Below are 24,238 nucleotides of genomic sequence, written 5' to 3' on the forward strand. Positions count from 1 at the left end.
TTAATATGTGTTGAAAGGGTCATCTGAGGTCACACGGCGTTGCCCACCATCCTTGGCATCTCCCCGCTACCCAGCCAATCACAGCCAAGGACTCGGTGATGCACTGCCCGTCTTACTGGAGGGATTCCTAGGAACTGCTGCGTGACAACGGCTGGCTTAAACAGCCCGGAGCCTCGCCTTGTGTCTCTCACACCTCCCCCCTCCCCTCCCCTGCCCTCCCCCCTCCCCTCCCCGCTCTCTGTCGCCGGGTTTTTCTTTTCTTTTCTTTTCTTGTTTTGTTTTTCTTTTTTTGAAACCAAGCCTTGCATGAGGTGCGTGTGTTTGAACAGGAGATAATCTAGCGCCATCCACGCTGCTCCCACAAGACTGGCTATGTAGACGGCAGACAGAGTCATCATCCAGCCCTCCTTCTCTCCTCCGAACGAGGCTCCACCTCTCTCTTTCCCTCCCTCCCTCCCTCCCTCTCTCTCTCACACACACACACACACACACACACACACACACACACACACACACACACACACACACACACACACACACACACACACACACACACACACACACACACACACACACACACACACGCGCCTCTCTCTCTCTCTCTCTCTCTCTCTCTCTCTCTCTCTCCCCGTCTCTCTCCAAGACTCCCTACTCCTACTCCAGATGAGCGTGCCTCCTCGTCAGGGCGAGCCGATTTGGAGCTGAAGGTGTTGTTGCCAGGTAAGACGGCGCGTTTCCTCCTTTTGGGCAACCCCTGAAGTTACAAAGAAATGTGGTGTCTCGTGTTGGTATTTCAGTGTGTTCTTTTGTTGTGGGGCGTGTGTGTGTGTGTGTGTGTGTGTGTGTGTGTGTGTGTGTGTGTGTGTGTGTGTGTGTGTGTGTGTGTGTGTGTGTGTGTGTGTGTGTGTGTGATTGATGTATCTGTGTCTCGGTGACATAATCAGGAAGGGTGGGTGCTTTGAAAGGTGTTACAGAGGAAGTACACTTTGCTCCACCTCCCCCAGCTCAGATTTTTTTTTTTTTGCCGCCCATTTGTTGCCGCGCCTTTTCTTTGCCATGTGCGCCGAAAGGTTGTTTTTGTGTGTGTGTGTGTGTGTGTGTGTGTGTGTGTGTGTGTGTGTGTGTGTGTGTGTGTGTGTGTGTGTGTGTGTGTGTGTGTGTGTGTGTGTGTGTGTGTGTGTGTGTGTGTGCTCTCTTGGAAACTGCTGTAGGTAGAGGGTGGAGCGCGGCTGGCGATAGCAACATGTAGAACATGTGTGGATGTGTGGGCGGATGGAGAGACGAGTGGAGAGGAGGGGAGGGTGAATGGAGGCGGGAGACGAGCAGCTGCTTTCAGCCCATGGAAGCTAATCCTCTCCGTTTGTTCACCTCGCTCCATCAGATAAAAAATGGGCATGCTGTGGCTCCGGTGCCCCGGTCTTGTGTTTTTCTTTTCTTTTTTTGTCTCTCTCTCTCTTCCTCTCTTCAGTTGTGATGGGTTTATCTTGGGCAGGGAGGAAAGAAGCAAGCTATTGATTTGGAAATGCCATTTGAAGAGAGAACAAGACATCCCTTTCTGTCTGTGACTTTTCTCCTGCGTTGTTTTGCAGGAGAAATGCTGATAATCTGTGACACAAACTCAACGCCGATAATCAATTATCGCTCAAAGTGGCAATCTTTTTTTTTTAAATTTTAAAGCTTAGAAATATCGACACAGTGAGCAGATACAGCTGAAAAGCCACATCAGTTCTATATGTTACCCAATATCTCCGCTCTTGCTGTGAGTGGTGGGTCCCCCCCCCCCTTTTTTTTTTTTTTTTTTTTGCTGTAAAGGAGTCTTATCACCTCCCACAGGTTTACTGATAGAGCGACCCATTGGTTACTGCACGGCGCACACGTAAGGAGGTGATGGATGGCAAACACATCAAGCATATCCATGGTGATCGCGGCGCGCCTTCGCTGACAAATCAGTAAAAAAAAAAAAAAAAAAAAAAACAGGCGGCCTATCACCTCGCGCCTGCTCCCAGATGACCTGATATCTCAGGAGGGAGGATCAGCCCAATGCGCTGGGAGAGAAAGAAGAGGGAGGGGTGGATGGGAGGGGCAGAGAGAGGGGGGTGGGGTGGCGTGCTTCCTCAGGTGTTGCTGTTTAGCCTGGGTGCTTCGAATACATTAACCAGGAAGCTCCTGCGTGTCGACTTGTTACCAGGTGACGGAGAGAGGGCGGGAGCGAGGCGTCTCTCCTTGCCCCCCCTCCCGCCTCATCCATCCCCCCCTCCCACCTCACCTCACCTCCCCACACACACACACACACACACACACACACACAAATCCAAATGACCCCTCAGCTCATTTTCCCAAGGCAGAGCTCATGTTTACATACTCAGTGGGAGCTTCTGCAGATGCTCCATTTCATAAGCACTAACTGAATCAGACAGGCCGAGGCTGCGCACTGATGGATGCGGCGTGCGCTGCTGGCTGCCAATAGCTTTTTGAAACACCTTGAGGGCATTTTTCACGTCCTTCGATTTTGAGGAATCTTGACGCAGAAGAACTTTTTTTTTTTTTTTTTTTTTGTGGGTCACAATCAAGCTCCAGTGTTTCTCGTGAACTCTTCATCCTTTGGCTGTAAAAGCGCAACGCGTCATCCGGTCATATTTTCCCCGAGCATGAGAGGGGCGGGGGCAGATGTCGACTCCCGGTTTTAATCAAGTGGCCGCTCAGCTGTCGCCCCGAGGCGTCGTCATGTTTTTATCAGCCCTGTTAAAGAGCTATTAATGGGAAGCAGAGGCCCAAAGTCCCGAGCCTGACGTCAGAGCAGCGCTCACCTTTCGTCTCAGCCGAGGTCTTCTTGAGTGAACTTTTCAAAAAGCCTAAAAGGCCGTCGCGATAAAAGGGCATCTGCCAGGATTACTCCGCATTTGGCCGCAGACTCTCACTTGTGATAAGTTTGTTAGAAGATGGAGAGGAGATGAAGTGGAGTCGTCGGGACAGTAAAGGCAGAGACGTGGTGTTTTGCGTGTCTGCGCTGGAGAGCGTTACAAAATGGAGGATATAAATAGAGTGTGTCTTGTGATTTGACCTTGTGCGGCCGTTTGGTTGTGGGTGCCTCAGAGCAGGGACACGCACAGATCAGTAACACTGTCACCGCAGATGCCGAGAGGCACGTCTGTGGATGCCTCATGGACTCGTTGTGTCCTTCTTCCTGCTAGGATTGTTCTCCATGTCCAAGTACATCTCTGTCATCATCATCTTCGTCTTCTCATCATCGCCGGCATTGTAGTGAAAAGAATCAGTGGTAATGGAGTACAGGAGTAGCGCATGTAGACGGCTCAGTTGCTTCAGGGTTTTTTTTTTATGATTTTGTTTGTTTGGTTTTATCATCCATCCTGGAAAATTGAATTGCGACTGATGCCAATAATCTAATCAGAGTTTGTTGTGTTGGTAACTTTTGTGCAAAAGGAACAGGCTCCAGTGCATGTATTTTTCTTGGGCTCTTCCCCGTCGCATTTCCCAGCACGTCTTCTTCCTTCCTTACTTTTGAGACTCAACCAACCAAATTAAATAGGTCTAACTGATCGGTATAAACAGTATCCATTTTTTAATCAAATGTGCCGTTTTGGAACATTTCAAATGAAGAAGATAGCGGACGCGAAATAGGCTGCGACTCAAAACCCAAAGTGCACGACACTATAGACCTGAATTGGTCTGTGCAATGAGAATCATACATATTAAACCCTTTCCGCATGTTCAGCGAGGACAACCTAGACGCCGCGGATAACTTACTCGCGGATGAGCGGTCCTTGCATGAACCGTGCATGCTATGAAATATAATCCTGCCGGCGCCACTGAGTTGCTGCATGAAATAACGATGCCCTTTGGTGCTGATTATTGATTGTGTATTAATTACAGTCCAGTCCGGTCAACCATCGCTGCGCCGCGGCAGCAGGTCAGATATATTGATTGAGAACCGTTGAATAATATTATGGCTCTAATTTTACAATATGAAGCTCATGTAACATTCAGTCCAGCTGACCTTGAGCAGAAAACAGTCAACCTCCATCAACCACATGTTCAGCCCATAGACATAGAAGTGACCTTTGTGTTTGAAACAATAGTGAAGCATACAAATGCATCATTTTTCAAAACGTACTTGTCATTAACTATAAAATCCAGCTGAGCAAATTTTCAGTGTTTCCTCCAAATAAACAAACGCGGCTGCACAGTTTTCTATTTACCGCCTTTGTTTTCTCCATGAAAATACAATACTCAACACGGCCTGTTTGCAAGCTGTTCGGCAAACTAACTTCAGTTCACGTACACGGAACATAAACTTCTTACGACATGTTTATGTTGTGTTGTGTGTGCTTGCTTCCACACTAAAGGACGCGACTTGAAATGTGAAGGCTGAGTTGAGATTATCAGTTTGTTTCACGTGGATTACCTTCCAAGGTCAAAACGAGAGTTGGGACTGTTTCGCACTGAATTGATTCTCCTCACAACAAAAGCGCATCATTTGAATCCTGAACTCACAGGTCTTTAGGTAATACTGAGCATTTCTGGCCTGAATCCCCTGAACTGCTCATGACAAAGCTTGCTGTTGAGATCGCTAACAAATTTTGAACAAACAAGATTTTTTTTTGTTGCACTTTTTTTCCTTCCACTGGAGACTTTCAAACAAAATAAGATTTACATTTCTCAAATTAAGTAGTCCTAAGTAGACAAATCAGAAATCAAGTGTAAAATGTTTGATCCTTTATCCTGTTTCAAGAAAAAAAAAAAAAAAAAAACAACAACTCATTATCTCTGTAGTTTGACATTTCCATCTAAATTTGTCACTTTACAAACTGTTTTTTTTTTTTTTTTTTTTAAGTGAAGACAGCCCTTTATTTGGTCATGTGTGCCGTAATGAGGCAGCAAAGGTCGCCGTTACTGATTTAGCTAATTAGCTCGGTTCCAAGTCCCGAAGCTCTTGTGTTTGACACGGTTTGTGGAACTCAGGACCGCTTGATCTCTGTAGACACACCGGGATAAGACTCCGATCAATCAATCCACACACACACACACACACACGGAAATACACACATGCTCATACACATTCTATTGACACAGCTAAACAAAGACTTGTGCATACACTCTCAGAAAAATAACGACACTAAAGTCGACAGCTTTTAGTTCGTGCTTGATAACAGTGGCCAGAGAAAAAATATATATGATGACGATAGGCGTCCATTCAAAAAGCATCAACTTAAATTCACTCCTTCTGGTCAGTGTTCTGGTCGTCCTTCTCAAAACAATCCCATCATTAATTAGATATTAGACCTCAAAGAGAAGTATGTTTGGGGGTGTGCCCAGTTTGATTGACATGCCTGCAGGTGCAGTCAGGTTGCAGGCATAGGTGGGCGGGGCTTATTGTCCATGGGTTCTCAGTCAGATCCGCCCTTCACTCCTCCCCAGCTTTTCCAAATATGGTCACTTCTGGCTCCAAAAACTAAGACGGCGACGGCCAAAACGCCAGAATCAAAGCTCCAAAACGGCGTTTAACAAACCAAAGGAAGACCTCACGGTGTGTTGCTACTTTGAATGTGACAGGCTGTACAATTTGAGACATTTTCATTGAAGTAAGCATCTATTTGCTTAAAAAAAAAAAAAAAAGGACAATTAGTAACAGCACTGACAGCAACAACGGCTAAACAAGCAAAGAAAAGAAAACTATGCCAAAGCCACAAATACTCGGTGTTTCATTTAGCATTAAAGATATTACCAAGATTATAAAGAAGCGTCTCTCAGATGACCACTTCAGTTCTCATCCTACTGCTGCGTATCATAGAGTGTAGAGCTGCTGAATTTAAGAGCATTAGCGGGGTCTTTCCTCTCAAGGGAATAAAGCTTGTCCAGAGCATTGTTCGATTTGTGACAAAAGTCCCAATCCTCCAGCTGTTTACCACTGCAATTCATATTTATATTTACCGCTGCAGAACTGTCAAAACGATTACATCAGAGTAAGTCGGAAAAGGATCGACAGTGTTTAATGAAGGCGTTAAAGAAACAAGTCTGTGTTGGATACGGCCGCCTCGTTTTCCAGAAACAACAACAGTGTGCTTAATTAAATACACTAAGTGATTGGCAGCGGAGGGTTTGAAGGGAATTAATGTCACAGTGACTTTATTCAGGATCTCATTCATTCAATCCTTTTCTTCATGTACATCCATCACTGCCTGTACATTCACAATAGTCGATATAAAGTGTGTTTAAGAAGGCTGTATTTCGCGGCCTTGTCGTGACCGTACATTTAGAGAGACGTTCACTGACAGACGTTATCTGCGGCGATGGTGGAGGAACGGGAGGTGTTTTATTGCGATAGGTATGAACGAGAAAATGATTTTTTTTTACGGCAAGACTTCCAGTCGGAGCGCCGTAATTTTTAAATCCCCTTTAGGAGGAAATTGCTTTTGCCCTCCTACAACTTTTTTAATATCCTGATTCATACTTAGCGCCGGTAAAACGCACCGTCTAACCGTAGCATTTCTTCCGCCGCTGCCCGAAGGTGCTGTGCGGGAAAGTTATTAGAGATTAATACCATCTGGGTGAGACTGCTGAGAGGACATGAGCCTTGGCCCTGTGGTGCCCCGTGCCTGTCCTCCCGAGCCCCCAGCCTCGCCTCTACATAGTAGGCGAAACATCCCCTTTTCCCGATGAAAGAGTAGATGAATTATTACTGAAGGGCACGCGGCGTAGAAAAGCACATTTTCAATGTTTCATGAATCTAATAAGGATTTTTTTTTTTTTTTTTTTTATCCCATCTGTCTCTTGTGCTTACCTGAAACGCTCATGCACACCCAGCCCCTAAAGATACAAGAGGGGCATCCCAGTGAATATGAAAACAGAGAAGGACGTGGCACCCTCCCTCCAGGGTTATGTCACTAACCTGCTGTTCTTTGTGGAATTGTCTTTTCTTTTTCTTTTTACTCGCATTGTTCCATTTTTTTTTTCATTTTTTTTATGTCTGAAATGATTAGATTAGAGGGGTTCCACTTTGCTCCCCTGTTGATTTAGCCGCTGTGTCAAGTGTGTACCTGTCAGCATGGAGAGGAGCCTAGAATTGAAATTACTTGTGGCCATTATTCAGTCTATCTCCTATTCATGAGTTTAAAGAGTAAAACAGCTGCGATTTTGAGGGGGGAGAAATTAAGTAATCTGAAATGAGTATCTGAAAAGGGTGAAGGCATCAATTTGAGCAAAATGACACAAATTACAATTCACGTGTCAACACATACCGAGTCCTGTCTGAGGCAGGGAATGGATAATTGTGTTTTTACAGCTTGTTCGAGCTCACGTTTGTCCCCAGAATGTGTCAGCTCGACAAAGGGGAGGAGAGGGAGTTGGGGGCAGATCTAACTATGTCTAAGTTGCCTCTTGGCTCTGCTGCAGTTAACTTGCTGCCCTTGGAGGACGCGTTAGTCATAAAGCAACACGACAGCCGGCCCTGTGTGCACAACACAGTGGCATGATAGGAGAAAGCCAGAAAGGCAATTAAAATCAGTGTCATCCCACGCCGCCGTGTCCGTGACACAGATGACCTTGGTGGATTTAAAATGTCTCACAACAATTTCATCATGTGTTGAAGCAGGAATGCTCGTCACCGATACGCATCCATCCTCGTCGCCTCTTTTCTTTTTCCATTTTCCACGTCAGCTGAGTGCGTGTTTGACTTAAGAGTGCGGCCTGCTCAAGTGAGTCACATTGCTGTATTGTTTTACTCCCAATCAAGGTCATTGGATGCTCATTAAAGTCCCTGCGGACGGATTAAACCGGATCCAGGCACAGGCACATAATCGGCATTGCAGCTTTAATATTGTCAAGTACTACTGTGAAGATGATTTCATTCTCCTCTCTAATACAGAAAGGCAAGCGATGTCATTAGCTGTCGAAGTGGTGACTCCCTGTTAGAGAGGACCCCCTCCCCAACCCTGCCTCCCCTCCTACGGTGAAGGCTCAGCCCTGCTGTGGGGAAAAAGAAAATTTTTTTTGCAAGGGAACACCGGGGCGATAAAAAGGAGGCACTCCTCACTTACACGTCACCTTTCCTCCTCATCCCCCCCCCCTCCCCTCCTCCGCCCCCGGATGGGTTCTCATTCGCCGACAGTCGAACGGCAAGTGTGTGTGCGTGCCCTTCCGCTCGCGGACGGCCGAGATTTTCCTCTGATGCAAACATCCTTGTTTGTCGCCATGGCAACCAAGTCTCCTGCCTGCTGTAGGTTGTCATGCCAGCCGCCTCCCCCATGCTCTTCCTCACCCATTAGCGCCGTAGTGTAGCCGACACGTGCGAGAGAGCGCCGTGCGTCGCTCTCCGTGATCCGTCTGGTTATCTTCGTGAGCTGCTCTCGTCACCCGCTCCTGCAAGAGGTGTCCCCCTTTTTAACAAAAAACAAAAAAACAACAAAAAAATCATATTGCATAGAATTACATCCTCAACTGCAGGAATGTTTTCCCTTGTGAGTGCTGCCAACCAGCACAGCCCGAGTCAATTACTGGAATAATAGAGCACAACCGGCAAAAGACAGGAACGTATAACGGCAAGCTGTCTGGATTTCCTACCCTCTTGTTTAGCCTACGCCATCTACCAACCCTGTGACCCCTGAAAAAAATGGAGCAGTCTCCTATGTTTGGGGCTGCCGTGAAGGATGGTGCAAATGTGGAGTCTCCCGGGTCCGTGCTGTGCGGAGTTCACTCTCGGAGCCAAGCAGACAGAGGCCTTTCTTCCAAAACATGTCCACCCAGTCAGACAAAAAAACACTCATTAACACTACCGTGGGGGACAATCCGGCCCACTTGAGGATAATAACTAGACATCTGCTTAGATTTGATATAATGCTGTCGTACTGGTTAGTCTGGTGTCCGTGATGGTTAGAAATGATTGTGCTTTCTTAAACTGTTTGACTCGTGCACTTTTGCTGCTTCAGCTGAAGCATTTGTTGCGGTTCAGTGGTGAAGCTAAGACTGTTATGATAATGGTTAACTCCCCCCCTCCCTCTGTTTGATCAGGTAGGCTTCTGGTCTGAGGAGGCATTTTGCTGCTGGTGAAATTTCAGAGATTATATTTGCTGTTCCTTATCTCCTAAATTAACTCATTACCTTGACATCCTGCTTTTCCCTTCCCTGGGAACACATCGGCCCTGAATTTATAATGAAACATTGCCGTCCCCTCATGTCCCATGAGGACTGAGAGATTCAGCACAAACCTGTGACTCTCTGCTCTGCTCTTGCCATTGATTTTGAATCCACAGCCAGATGAATAACCTTGAAGAAGAAGAAGAAGAAAGAAAAAAAAGGAGATGGGAGCTGGGGCAGAACTAGAAAGCCTCCTCTTTCTGTCTGTACCTCCTCTGAAATGAAATTCTATCAAACCGGCAGGGTGATTTTTTTGTTTTGTTTCTTTCACGGCAGCGAAATCTTCAAAGCTGCCCTGAAAATAGGCCCGATGCCACACAATTGAAGAATTTTCACCACCGTCAGAGTGTGTGTTTGTTGTTGCTGTGTGCATCAGAAAAATGGAAGGGGTCTGTCAAGGCAATACAGAAATTGGTGAACATTTTCTGACTCTTGGACACCTTTGTTGCATTATGGGAATGGAGGCCAAGCTGGCGAACAGCACCGAGACCTTTTATTTGCTGTAGTTTCTCAAAATGGCTCTCGAGACACAACGTCCAGAGCAGTTCCCATAAAGTCGACCATGGTGACTCTGTAAATTGGATTCAATCAAAGCAACTAAGCAGTACTGTCAATCACATCCTTTCCTTGAAGCTTACACTAATTGCGTATGCAAATTGCCTCAGATTATAAGTTTGCACCCGCTGTAGGGTTTTGGTGATTGCGAGTTGCGATAATGATGGATTTCCTCACATTCATTTCTTAAGCGCTGTTAATGAAGAGGCAGCCACTTACAAATGGGGTTTATGCATGCATTGTGCATTGCAAAACAAACTGTGCAAGGCTGCCGCCATTAGCGACAAGTATTTCAATTAAAAGCCAAATCAGTGGAGGTATTTTTCTGAGGCCAGATGTGGGATAGATGAAGCCCAAGTATCTGGGATGAATGTTATTCAACCTAAATGCTTCCAAATCATAAAAGAATAAGATGAAAACTAAGTTTATTCAAGTAACTGGCATGCTTTCCTTTAAAAACATGTTAATATTGAGTGTTTAAAGGTCATTTTAAAAGCATTTCATTCACCTACATTGTAATGGGTTAGAGACAGACCTAGAAAATGTTTTGTTTATTTAAAAACTTTTTACAACAAGTACTTCGTTTTTTTTTCCTTTCCGTTGCCGTGTCGGTGATTGTAGTAGATTATTTCAGCTCAGTGTCCAATGAACTTTCTTATTGATGTATACAGTCCAGACAAAAGTGATAGACAGATGTCAACTTGCATTTTCTTAGGCCTCTGTGTTAAATATGAGTTTAAATGTGGCTCAGAGTTGATTGAGAATTGCGAGTTTCCATTTAGATTGGGTTGTTGTCCGTAAGAAGAGTCAAGAAGTGACGATGCAAGTGACGCTCAAAACAAGTCAGAATGGATTAGATACTGTATCAGCAATAATTTGTTTACCAGAAGCCGGTGTGCACAGGAAAAGTGATGGCAAAAAACTTGGACTGGCCGCAGGGCAGCGGTTAAGCTTTACACAGGATTATAGACCGTCACTGAACTAGTCGGCTATAAAGAAAAAGCACAGGCTGTCTACCTGATGCTTGTCTGCCTTGTCTGCAATTTCTGACACTCGTCAGATTCACGACCGTGTAAGAGCCCGGCGCACTCGCACGGTTCATTTATCCACCGCAGCGCAGAGCTCAACCCTCTCAAACCTGCTGGAATAATTAAATAATTGAAACCCGAGTTATCGAGTCGCCCCTGACAGTTCAGATTGTAAAACTGTAGTGTTAAGACATTTACAAATGTGGAATACATCACGAATGTATAATTGACGGCGCATTAAATCACGCTGCCGGGGCTTCCATCCTGATGATTGTCAGCCAATGGCGATGGACAATAAAAAAAATGCCCATCAGCTCAACCCTACAAACAAACCTGGTTGACAGGGCAGCGTGAGTCTTGTGGATGACCGGACAACTATTTTCATGGTGAAGAAAAAAAGTAGCTAGCTGGGTATGCTGGCGGTGTCACGGCTCATGTTTTATTTTTATTATATGCCCATAAACACGAGCCAACATTTATTTTGACACTCTTCCTGCATTTTATATGCGTAAAAGTGACTGTGTATCGAGCCCTGAGCACTTCTTCACCGCGGGTGATCTACAGCTTGAATTTGTGCCTGAATGCATCCTGTGTAGTCACAGATGGATCACTGGAGCTGCTGCTCTGCTGACATGCTGCTCACGCTACACCGTCTGTGTGGACGCACTGCCGTGATCAGGACTGTGTACTCAATGCCGGTCGGGATCCAAGAAGATTAAAAGAGGAACCGGAACCCAAGAAAACCAGAAACGGAGGAACAGCAACGAGGGTGGTTGCAGGAAAAAAAAAAAGAAGAGGACTCGGAAGCCGTCTGATCAGTCGTAAAGGTGAAATGATCTTCTAACAAGCTCGGCGAGCTGACTTACCTTGAAAAGAGCTGAGAACAACTGAGACGCCTACAAAGAGTGAACTAGAAAAGGAAACGCTTCCAGGGGACCACACAAACAATCATTTGATATTTGATACCAACAAGGACACCCATTCATACAGAAAGACAACTCGGTCTATTCTAAAAATTAATGAGCCTGTTTTTTTTTCTCCTACGTTTCTCTCCATTTTTGTTGTGGAAACATCAGGCGTCTCTGCAGGATGGTAAAGTGGCCTTTACAGTGTCTACTTAACGCTGTAGTCAGCCGTCGGTCAAGATTATGGTCGGTTTTTATGACTTGGGAGGCACATTAATGCTTTTAAAACGTTGGCACGGCAACACATTATTACTTTTTGAAACCCTGAACCTAAATCAAAGGTTTTCCTGGGATTCAGCGTCATGAGCCTTATTCAGTCTTCACCACAAGCCCACCTCTCTGCTCTTCAGAAAAGGCGCTGAACGTTTTCAGTGGCGGCAGGAAGGGCAACCTCAATGTCAGAGCGTCACACGGTAATACACAAACACCCTCGCCGAGTTCATCCCCGCGGCACCTCTGGACCTGCTCACAGACTATGAGAAGCTTCAATCGATAGATCCGGGAGCCCATCCTCCCTCGCTGGCTGACCGACCCCGCTAAGAGCCCCTGTGGGGGCCCGAGGAACCAGACAAGCACAGACATGTCTTCCCTGCACTGCCGGTGAAGCCGTTACACCCGCGTGCGCTTGTTTGTCATCGATGCAAAACGTAGCTTCACGAAACCATAAATACAAGCTGCGCGAGTGAGCCGTAGCGGCCGTTGTGATCAATCCGGACTGTTTGTAATGCAGATTTGGGAGCAGAGAGTGCAGTGAGGCATCACGGCCACTGGATACTGCTGCAAGCTGAAATCGGACTCCTCTGGAGAATCATTGAGCGAGGCGGTTTAGTGTAGCAACACCACAAGCAGAGAGATTGTACAGATGCCAAGGACTTCCTTGCATTGAACTGTTTGTCATATCTAACTTTTATTTTGAAAGAAAGGGGAAAAAAAAGAGCAAGTATTAATTAAATAGCTCCCTATTTAATTTTTGAATAACTCTTGAAGAAGCCGCAGAGCAGCAAAAAAAACAACCCAGCATCACTTTTGACACGTTCATTTCTGAGGACCTCTTAACATATCTTAATTGGCCTCAGTTCCACATGGGTGCAGGTGGACTTCAATTTCACGAAACACAAATTGCGTTACAAAGTGAAAAGGCAAAAAAAACAAAAAAAAAAAAAAATATCGAAATACCGTACTTTTGATCAGCAATTCACTCCTGACCAGCCAACCAGCGAAAAATGAATTAAGAATGTTAGGAATCTTATTTGTGAGATCTTAAAAGTCCCAGAATTGCGTCCCGTCAAGCTGTTAAGTGGCTGTTTTGGCTCAATTTATTTATTTACTCACTGCCGATATTCTCTGTTTGCGAAATCCCCCCCCCCTCCCACCACCACCACCCCCGTCTTTTTTCCTCACTGCAAATCACCAGTTGCTGATTGACCCCGTATCAGAAGTGTGTCGGTAAATGATGTCGTCCCTCCGTGTTGTCTCGCCGTCTCTCTTTGTGTACAGTAAAGAGTCGGTGACTCATGACTCCATCTCAAAGCTTCGGGGTCACCACACACTAACTGGACTCCGTGTTTACCCTCCGTCCACCTCCCATCTCCTTTTATCTCTCTCCTCGTGCTCCGTCCGTCGGCCTCCCTCGGCCTTTCCCCGGATGCGTACATAAAGAGATTTGGTGGGGAGACACGGAGCTGCAGGGCAGTGACTGTTTCGTTGAGTTTGTGGGATGCGCTCCAAATGACAGTTTTTGTTTTTTTTTACAGCTGGGAAAAATAAAGAAGAGCTCCATCTCTCCCCGGAGCACAACGTTATTTATTTTACGTCTCTTAAAATCGTCCCACAGATGCTAAACTGTTGTTTTGTGCTTTGACCCGCTTCACCAACCCTCCCTTGATGTTCATTCGACACTATTAGTGAGCTTGACGTTGAGCCTCACAGGCAGCATTGCAGACTCCTTCCAATGGTCGGACCAGCGTTAACATAGCAGACGTAATATTTGTTGAATGTGACCCGGATTCTTTGCCAGGAGTGGATCAACTGCAACAATTACCGAAAGACTCGGAGACTCATGATAATGCTTTCCTAATTCAAATCCCTCCCATTAGTCTTGCGGTGTTATTTAAAACAGGATTTGGTGTTGCTCAGAGGCTTAAAGGGGCAGTGGCTCCACGTAATCTGATACAGCCAGGGAACCAGTCTTTTAAATGTTGAATCGATATGCAGCAAAATACGCCGGGTCTTTGGTGGTGTGCCAGGATCAAAATGACTCCTTGATAAAAAAATAACTTGATGCTCAGTTCATCTGTCTGGAGCTCTGTTTCGTTCTGTCTTAGCCTCATAATAACTGCTGTGTTCTCACTTCCCACGAGGCCGACCTCCACGGGCCCGCAGATACTGTTTGTCACTAACAGGAAGTGTGTGTGTTACAAATATGTGTATTTTTTTTTATTTGTCACCGACATAGTGGGATGATTTTAATGACAATTTGCAGGAATTCGTTTGCATTTTCCCTTCATTCCCCCTCCCCCCCAATATTACAGCAGTAATTCTATACCTCTACTTCGCATATAAGGGCATTGTTTACTAAAATCTATGTAAGCATTAACATCAACTTTATGCGTCAGAAAAATGCTGCAATTTTTTACGTATAAGAGGACGTTAAGTAAAAATTCAGAAAGTATTCAGACCCCTTGACTTTAAGTACTCTTTGTTGTGTTGTGATGATAAGCTGATATAATGTCATTTTAGTCACGTAGCATTCGCCTTCATAACTTAGATAATAGCTTGCATCTGAGGAAAATGTTGATTTTTCCCAACGGCCTCATTTGTTCCCTCCATGTCTTTGTATTTCCTGTATTACGTTACCTCCCTGTTAGCTTGCTAAATTGTTTGCCTCTGTGGCTTTCAGGCGGCGTCCACTTTGCTGTTGCCTAGCAACTTTGTTTTTACAGCTTAATCTCTTGAACGCCGAGCATACGGTGCACGCAACTTCCCATGTTGTAACCACAAGCTCAGGAGTTCCCTTTGAACGCAGCGTTGAACCCCAAAGAGATGGCTGGAGAGACGTAAGATGACGGATGCTCCATAGTCAATCGTTTTACTAAACTTACGTGTTAAATCTGTTTAAACGGCTCGTCTGCTGGTTCAAAAATGTGGATGTATTCCCCGGCTGAAACAGCTGTGTCTCGAGTTTGTGCCCTTTCCTGCTCACCTGGTATAAGCCCCTCTGTCACAGAGCAGACGCTAAATGTCTGACTCTCCTGGTAGTAGCAGCCAGATTCAGCACCACATGCGAGTGGACAGCTCCCTCCCTCAGCTGGAGCAGTTAACGCTTCGCCTCGTCGGCCAACTTCACACAAACTTTCTCATTAACTTGGGTAATGAGTTGGAGTGTGTAGGTGCTGTGAGTCCCAAACCTCCCCGTCCCTGAGGTATCTCCTTCTGTCCCGCCATCAGTCAGGGAGTCAGTGTGTCAGATGTTTTATTCAACACAGCTGTGTGTATTTTTGGCACATGGCTGCTTCATCAGAAAGGAAGGAGGAGGAGCAGGAGGAGGAGGAAGAAGAGGAAGAAGAGGAAGAGAGGGGCGCGACTGTGTTGTGGGTCTCCAGAATGGGGTCATGATTGCTTCATGTTTCCAAACCCGCCGGACCACCGAGGGCTAACATCAAACAACCAGAACACCTGTTTCCATACAGCGTTCCTCGTTCAGCCCCAGCTCAGATGAAAGGAACAGAAAGTTTTAGACCGGGGTGGAAGGAGGGGGGGGGGGGATTGCAACAAGATCAAAGCCGTGGTGTTTGTTTAAGTGGCGGAACAGAATGGTTTTCAATTGATGAATGTTTTTGGGGTCTGTGTGTGACGCTAAGTTTATTACAAAGTAACACAGTTTGCTTTGTGATGTCGGGGACGCGTCGGTCTTTTGAGGCATCAAAACTGCATTTTAAGGACATTGTGAGATTTTGTTTGAACAAAACACTCATTGGTGTGCAGAAAACAAGGGCTCTGGTCATTTGAAGGCTAATATTGCCACTAAATCAAATGCTTTGGTTTTGCATGTTTTTGATCTTGTGGGTACAAGAGACAAGGAAAAGGTTCAGTGTATTTCAATATTAATTAAGGCTGCAACCAAACGGTTATCATTAAATAATATGGAGATTATGTTCTCAGCTAATTGATTGTTTTGTCTATCAAATGTCTGAACATTGTATATATGTGCAGGGGTGCATCATGTATCGGTGGGCTCACATGTTATTGGATAATAAGCAAGATAATGAAATTATTGTTATTAATCCAATAATGGAATTTCAGCCACTAATTCTGTCCTCGCTCACACAGAGCTCGTACCGCGGGCAACTCGCTGCTTCCTCTCCATCCTTGCGTGGTATAGTTTGCACAGACACACGGGGCTCGTTGACTACCCATAAGTAGTTAGTTGTCTTACGAATCCGCTAACGCAAAATATGTGGAAATATCAGACATAGAGGCGAGTAAATGTGAAATACTTGCCTTTTTTTTTTTTTTTTTTACCTCTAATACCTGTAGAGCAGTGTGTCTCTTTCTGTAATTCGGAAAGGGAGGAGGACAGAGGAGAGGATTAGTGATGCCACAGGGCTGTTTTGTTGTTTTTATTACAAAATAAACGGTGACGTTGAAGCCCTTAAGGTAGCCACTAATTACTCCAGCAGTACATAAAGTTAGTCTATCTTGTAAATATTAGTGTTGGGCTAGAAAAATAAACATGTCACTCAAAAATATATTTATTTTCCACATTTTTGACATTATTGGCCCTGAAATTCCATATATCTCTAATTTGTAACGTAAAAATATCATGAAAGATTCCCACCACAGTTTCTTAAAGCCAAATGTGACGTCTTGAATTTGTTGTTTATGTAACCAACAGTCCACAACCCAGCGATTATTCAGTTTACTGTCACTTAAGACAAAAGAAGCAGAACAAAATTAACATTTAAGAGGCATTTTTGTTTGACAAATGACTTCAAAAATGTAGCAATTATCAAAATTAACAGTTAATAGCTTGCGTGGTATGATTGAACTCCCATCACTGTACCACTCCAGTTGTTGTCGGCAGTAGCTGAAATGTGCCGGTCTTGAAGTGACAATTATAAAACTGCTACTTTTCCACAGAGAATATTAATAAGTGAGCATTTTCTCGACTCACTTCTCATCAAAAGTTCACGTAAAGATGTTGTCGTTTTGAGATCTCACCTGGAGGGAAATGACTTCGTATGCTTTGACACGTGTCATGTGCGCTGCCCTTAACGGTACGTGTTTTCTTGTTTTTCTTCTGCTTTGTGTGCTCGATTTCCTTTCCTTATTTTAACATTCCCCTGAAAAAAATTAAACAAGCCTGAGGCCACAGTAGCCTCTGCAGTATAGACCTCAATTATAAAATCTGAATAACAGACTAGTGGTGGTCATGCATTGGTATTTTTTTTTTTTTTTGTGTAAGAAATATTTCCACGTTGGGCTTTTAATTCAGTGAAGAGGTCTCCTCCGTGGAGGACCGGTCTCAAAGCCCCGTAGCCAAGCGCTGAATTCTAACTCCATAGAAATGTCAAAATTTCCATGTTGTCACACACACACACACACACACACACACACACACACACACACACACACACACACACACACACACACACACACACACACACACACACACACACACACACACACACACACACACACACACACACAGAGAGAGAGAGAGAGAGATGGACACTGGCTGCATTTCAGGGCCATGTGTTTGAAGTGAATCCCCCCCAGAGGAAGACAGCCCTCGCACTATCGCTCCACTTCCATTTCACTTTGTGACGATATCAGCAGAGTGAGGGGAAGCTAGTGGAGCAAAAACACCATACATATTGGATTATCGCTCCACAGGTGGACCAAAAGTCGAAAAAGAAAAAAAGGAAAAAACTAACGTGCTTAATTGAGTGGGCTGTGTACTTCCTCCATATGAACGCCTCTTTGAGCCTAGCCACAAATAAAAGGTTGCTACACAGAGGAAGGCAGTACAAGTAGACGAATGTGACTTGTGCTAACCACAAAGGGTGAATCACACATTTTAATACAATTACGCCCTGCTGTTTGAAAATTAATTAAATTATAAGACACAATGCAGTGAAGAGACCAAAGACGCTCTTTGTCCCTTTAAGTGAATTGTGGGTTTTTCCACAAAAGGCCTGCAGATTAAAATCATAAAAATCCAGGAGACGGTCCTCCTGTCGAGCAAAACATCAGGAGCTTTTTGCCGCTGCGATGACGAGCCCTTCGGAGGAGCGTCGGAGGATTTGAAAATTGAGCAAAGACAACACACCGTGAAATGCCATCGCATCAGCCAAGCACTGTGCAATGGCCAAAACATAAAATGTCCCGTCTTCCTTTAATTCACCATAAAATGATTTTCCTCGCGTCTCTTTGTAGAGTCTCCACTGAGGTTAGCAGCCGTGGCTCCGCAAATATTCATTAGGCATAAATACGAAAATCAGAGCGATTCACTGGCATCAGCCACCTTTCGCCCCGTCAATTTGAATGCAATTGCATATCAGTAATTCATTCAGTTGCAGTAATGGGATTGCACCACTGTTGTAGTGGCAACCTTCAATAGCGGCAACTGCAATAATGGACTGGGCCCTTTCATCCTCAGCATGCCCTGCACTTACATCAATGGTAATGATTTCTCCTACATTGAAGTGTGCAGATACTGGAGCCAGGCCGAGCAGTTCTTACTTCACATCCATTAAGACGGCTTTAAAATGAGCACAGGAGCTTTTATTTTGTATTCCTGACCAAAATATTTCTGAATATTAAGAAAGACTCAACTGGGTGAGATGCATCCAAATAGAGGCCGAGTGTGCAATTGAGTTGGTAGATAAACCCTCCGACACTTTTTAATATGAAGTTTAGGATTTTTATATTTGACTTTTTGCTGTTTGACTCCTCAGACTGCTTTATTTATTTTCCAGTTAACAATTTTTGGCTGAAGTCATTATGGTCTCATTCGCTAAAGTAATTTCTTATTATTAGTTTTCTGGCAGTCCATCTGAAATCCCGTCATCAATTGGATATTAGGCCTCAAAAAGCGGTATGTTTGGGAGCGTGTCTATGAAGATGGCGTTCAGAGGTAAATAGTGAAAACAGGAACACACACACCCATGGGATCTTATCGTAGCTTAAGATTCCCTTAGAAAATATACTCACTGATGACTATATTGACATCAATAGAGATAAATTTGATTTGTGAGCTTGTTTGCCACCTCAGTTGTCAGAGAAACGGAGTCGGTGCTAAAAGGGAACAAAGAGAAGGAATGGAAGATGGAGTGTTCATGAGCAGCCAATGATGAATGACACGGTGGAGGGTTTGATTAGCTTTTTATCTGCTCACGGGACGCTCGGGGATCAACGGGGATTGATGGGCTGCGGAGAGCTGACATGGCGTTATTTATTTGGAGGGTGTGTACTTGGCTGGAGTGCAGTGTGCCACAGACTGATGAGCAGCGAAGGCTTATCCTCCCATCGCGCATTTAACCGCCTTCTCCTCCTCTCTGGTCGACTCACTTGGCCTTTGAATCGAGAGTTGTCATAAGGAAGCTGCGCAGCTGCAAAATGCCAACGCAGCAGGCACAGTATTTCTCTACAGATGAGCTAATTCCAGTCGTCTGACCCGGGGATGACACGGCACCGTCTTAGCGGCGTACAGTCATAATGTGATAATTCCAAAATCCATAGACGAGGACAACATTGATCTTCTGCATTTAGTCCCACCATTCGAGTACGAGTGGTTATCTTTGCTGCCACGGAGGGAGCTACTCAACCTGCGCTATAGATTTTCTTTAAGTTTCAAGGTCACCCTCAGGGATACTGCCTTTATGAAAAAATAAATAAATAAATAAAATCCGACGTGATGAGATTACGACAGAAAGCAGGATAGAGCGCACGTTTTGTGGAATGCAGAGGTGCGCTGTGGGGAAAACGTACATCTTGGAACACCTACAGCTTATTTACAGCGTGACAGAAATAAGTCAAAGATAATCACACATGAATAACAAGCTTAGGAAGACGATCTTGGCGAAGAAGTCCCTCCAGAATTTAAAACTCAGTGTTGATTAATAATGAATACGTCGTATATCATTCTGACAGAAGTCCTTAACGCTCTCGAATCTCAATCTTCCACATGCAGTGAATGATAAAGGATAATCGGAAAAAAAAATTCTACATTTGTCATTTTTGATGAACCGATATCAGTTTTAAGAGGTTCAATCAAGTCAGTTTATTTATATAGCACAAAAGAGTAGACATCAGAAGAAATGTAAACACATCAGGAGATGAGTGTTTTACCACCATTTAATTACCTAAGAGAAGTGTTTTTGTTGACATCATTTTATAAGAACGACCAGTTTATTTAGAAACTTCTCCACAAACGTGTAATTATTGCACGGTACGTCGTAATTATGGTCCCTATTCCAGAGAAAATCCTCTCTGAGAATGGAAAAGGGAATGTCACTAACTTTTCTCATCAAACTTTTGCTTATTTGGTCTGTTCAGTGGGGGGGGGGGGGGGGGATTGTGTGAATCTAAAGAGTTAAAATCGCAAAGGACAGCAAAACGGTGTGTTTTGGGAAATTTAGCAATATGGCAGAAGGCCACTCCACCTTGTGTGTGTGCAGTCTGTCAACATCCATTTCCTTCACTTAGGTCTAATACCCTGTATTGAACAACAAGCAGGCGTGCTCCAAACAGAAGCCAGAGCTAAATAACCATGCCTAATATAGCCCAGTATTTCCAAAATGGGAATCAGTGGATCCAGAGTGTCTGAAACTGTTGGGCTAATCGGCCTTGATGAAAGTCAATGTGCAGACCTGGTCTCCTCCTCAGATTTATAGGGCTGGGAAACCAAAGGGTTCATTTGGTGCGAAAGTGGATATGGATTGATACTATTTACAAAGCCTGAAGCGCAGACACACATGTGGAAGGAGCATTAACCTCTGATCAGTTTAAGATTTTAAGAGATCAGGATATATGCAAGACGTGCATCTGACATCTGAACACTTTCTGCTCTCACTATGTTATTAAGTGACCACAATTGTGATTTTAATTATTAATTTTTTATTTTTTATTGGCGAGAGCTTGAAAATTGTCTTCAGTCCAGCTAAATTGACAGCAATATCACTATCCTCTCCGGGCTCTTTAGGCTCTGGGTGTGTTTGAGCAGAGATTTCCACCGGCCTTAATTGAAGCAGTAAATTTGGATGCTCACGTCGCTGTCGGTTCGTCTGACCGGTCGTGCATTTCTGGTTTTCAGTCACGCTGACGATGGCTGCGGCTTCATCACAGATGAGTTTCAGCCCCGCTGGAGTCGTGTGTCCGCCCGTCGGATAGACGGTCAAACTAGCAACCGTGCCAATTGAAAAAAACCTGCTTCTGAATTGGATAAAAAAAAAAAAAAAAAGATTGGATTTCTGGGCTTATCTGACTCGCTCCCTACCAAGCTCATTAGGCTGTACAGCCGGAGCGCGCACACTTCTGCGAGTCCCCCTGAAAGTCAGAACCGGCCAATACAGCATGTAATGCGGGTTTAAGATTGACATGAGCCCACTTCGGTCTCAAAGAGCTCCTGCTCTGTTAAGCTCACACCATATGCACCTACTGCATTTGCTTTTTGTGGCTTAAAAAAAAAAAAAAAAAAAAAGGCTCCTGCCGTCACGTTAGACTAGTGCAGTGCAGTTGACAGTATTTACCATGTTAGTCTAGACAGCAGCTGTGTTTGGCTAGCTGACGTTTACGGCAAACATCTAAGCTGTTGGATCTACTGCACAGACAACAACTTCACAAAAACCCTCTTTCATCACATTTGCGACTGCCGCCTAGTATTTTCATGCAAATGAGCTTTTAGATAAGTGTCATAAGTGATCCTACGCGTTCTAAACTCCTCTTCATTACATCTGGAACTGCGTTATATTATGGACTGTCAGGAGTTCAGTTTTGTCCTCCGTTTTGCCCCCGATCACCTCTCCTCCTGTGTCCCCTGTCTTTGTCTGTGGCCACGCCACTCACCTCCCGTGGCCACGCCCCTCACCTGTCCCAGCAGATGCAGCCACTCACCCCTGATCACCACCTGCAGGTGTGCTGGATCTCCCTGATCACCTCCCCGGACTATATGTAACCTGCCCCTGCACAACTCTGGTTGTCGGTGCATTTTTGTTAGCTATCCGTCCGTCCTCTGTCTGCTCTCCGTCCGTCTTCCGTCTGCTCTCCGTCAGCTCTCCGTCAGTCCTGTTCCTATTCCCGTTCCTCCGGCCTCTGTGTCTCCTGCGGATATTCCCCGTCAAAATCACCAGTCGGTGGAGTTGCCCTCCCGGCTCGGAAGATTGTTGACGCCGTCCCTTCCGCTGGTCTGCCGGCTGCCCTGTTACCCGTGTCCCCCTGGAGCTGTCGGTCGAGTTGCCCTCCCGACTGGACGTAAGTGGACACGCTCGGTGCCACCTTTTGGTTTGTAGTTTTTTGTTTGTTTTTTGGACAATAAAGACTGTATTTTTGGAACTTGAAACCTCGAGTCTGTGAGCTCGCATTTGGGTCCTGGAAAAACACCCACCACATAACATGGACTGCTTTCTGGTTTCTAACGTTGACGTGAAAAATAGTGTTCGACTGAATCGAGAGAGCGAAAAGTTACTTCCTTTTTCATCACATTGAAAGCTTCTGAGAACTCAAGACATTTCATGCTTTTGTATCAGATTGCACTACGATGCTGCAGCTCAGTCTTCACTACCAAGCTAATGTGTCTAAATGTATGCTCAAATCTACTGAGATCCTCTTTGGGTAAAAACGCTGGTCAGTCTCTTAACTTGGCCTTTTAGAGGAAAAGATGGAAACCTAATTCTTCTAATTTTCAAGTCTGTTTTGATGGGTGTTCTACCAACCTTAATGAGCACCGAAGAGGGTCGTGTTTCCCTCTTTGTAACCCACTTTCACTTTCTTGTGGTATTTTCTATAATTTTCTATGAAACAGAAGTGACACCCCCCCCCCCCCACACACACACACACACTCCCCTAACATCCTAAATAGAAAGATTTGATGTTGAACACGACCCATTTTCAAATCTAATCTGCAGAAGCTACTTTTGTGGTTTGGTTATTGTGCTACAGCTGGACCTCTTGACACATAATATAATAGCATAATATAATATTCACCAGACAGCATGCTGCTGACAGACTCCTAGATAACCACAGTGTTAATAATTTAAAAGGGCACCGGCTTCAATGCAAACGTAAGGGCAGGGATGGATGCATTGTAGTAATGGCCCAGGATATGGTCTTTTCAACGCTGCTAATGGAAGGACAGTAGAAATAAGATAAATAAAAATACATTTATAGTCACATTTTTCTGTTAGGTTTCGGGATTCTCAACCTTTTGTAACTTGAAGCCGTCGTCTGTTTGTAAGAAAATGTTGATTTTAAAAACATAACGTGAGAAAAAGGATGAAAAATGAACTGGGCTGTAAATATTTGCTGCGCTACTGTCAGCTGTAATGACCAAAGTTAGTATTCTGCTTGCCCTCACTGGGACACTTGGGCTTGCCTCTGGGAAATAATGAGATCGAGTAATGGTGGGATGGCCGAGAGGCTGAGACACAGAGTAGCATTCAGAAGTTGCTTTCAGTTTGTTCCTCGCCCTTTGATTCTGTGGCGGCCTCAACGGAAAATATCCACTGATTCACATAAATAGTGTGAAAGGTGGTGAAAGGAAGTAGAAGTTCGATTGCCTGTTTTGACAGAGAGCGACTTGTGTGGGCTTCATGCTGCCGTCTGCTAATAGTCTCTTCAGTTTATTTTCCAACACAGTGGTCAGAGTCACGTCTCGTGAAGCAGGATCCACCGAGAAAGGGTCTTCAAATCGAAATGTCTTGTGTCCTCTGGGAAAGAGACTGCAAAGTTTTCGTGACAACTGAGTCAAATGCTGCATTGTAGCAATGGTTGCTTTAAGCCCTGTAGGTTTTTATTTTTAATTCACACCTGAAAAAACACAAATTCAGTCAATAACAGGTGCAAAACGTTGCGGCCAAAACCTTGGGCTCTACGGATAAAAGAACAATTTCGAATTTTGAAATTCAATTAGTCTTATCACCAGGCCAGAGTTAGATTTGAAAATCTCCAGAACAAATTTACATTTTTACTTGGTTAATAATTAAACAAGAGAGTAGAGTAAGCCTTATAACAATGAGTCAGTGACACTGATGTTATTGAACCTGTTTTAAATGCTCTACCAAATGTGATGTTCTAAAAACGACGCAAATCAAATGCTACATCTATTTTAGTAATAATTGTACTTAACGGCCTCTTCAGTGAATATGCAACCTCTGTGAAATAGTGCATGTTTTATAACAGATACGTCGTTCAGGTTCAGGGACCTCCAGTGTGGAAAGGGATTAAGTAGTCTTCAGTAATTCTCATGTTGGCTGCCCGGACCTGTCGGCACTCCCGACAGCCTTCTGTGACGTCCGCATCACTCCTGAGAGAAAGGCGACG

The 24,238-nt window shown here is 44.6% G+C and overlaps 1 protein-coding gene across 2 annotated transcripts in view; it reads left to right on the forward strand.

Annotated features, from left to right (window-relative positions):
• The first annotated feature begins 630 nt into the window (after positions 1-630).
• syt1a (synaptotagmin Ia) overlaps positions 631-24,238 on the forward strand; it is a 154,260-nt gene continuing 130,652 nt past the window's right edge. For both annotated transcript variants that reach the window (XM_069711007.1, XM_069711009.1), the window contains exon 1: positions 631-720. The gene's annotated coding sequence lies outside the window, so the exon portion shown is untranslated. The remainder of the gene's footprint in view (positions 721-24,238) is intronic.

This window comes from Brachyistius frenatus, unplaced genomic scaffold (assembly GCF_029030835.1).
Source record: "Brachyistius frenatus isolate BFR_SWC_R1_liver_20210118 unplaced genomic scaffold, ASM2903083v1 Contig_96, whole genome shotgun sequence".
NCBI classification, from domain to species: Eukaryota; Metazoa; Chordata; class Actinopteri; family Embiotocidae; genus Brachyistius; species Brachyistius frenatus.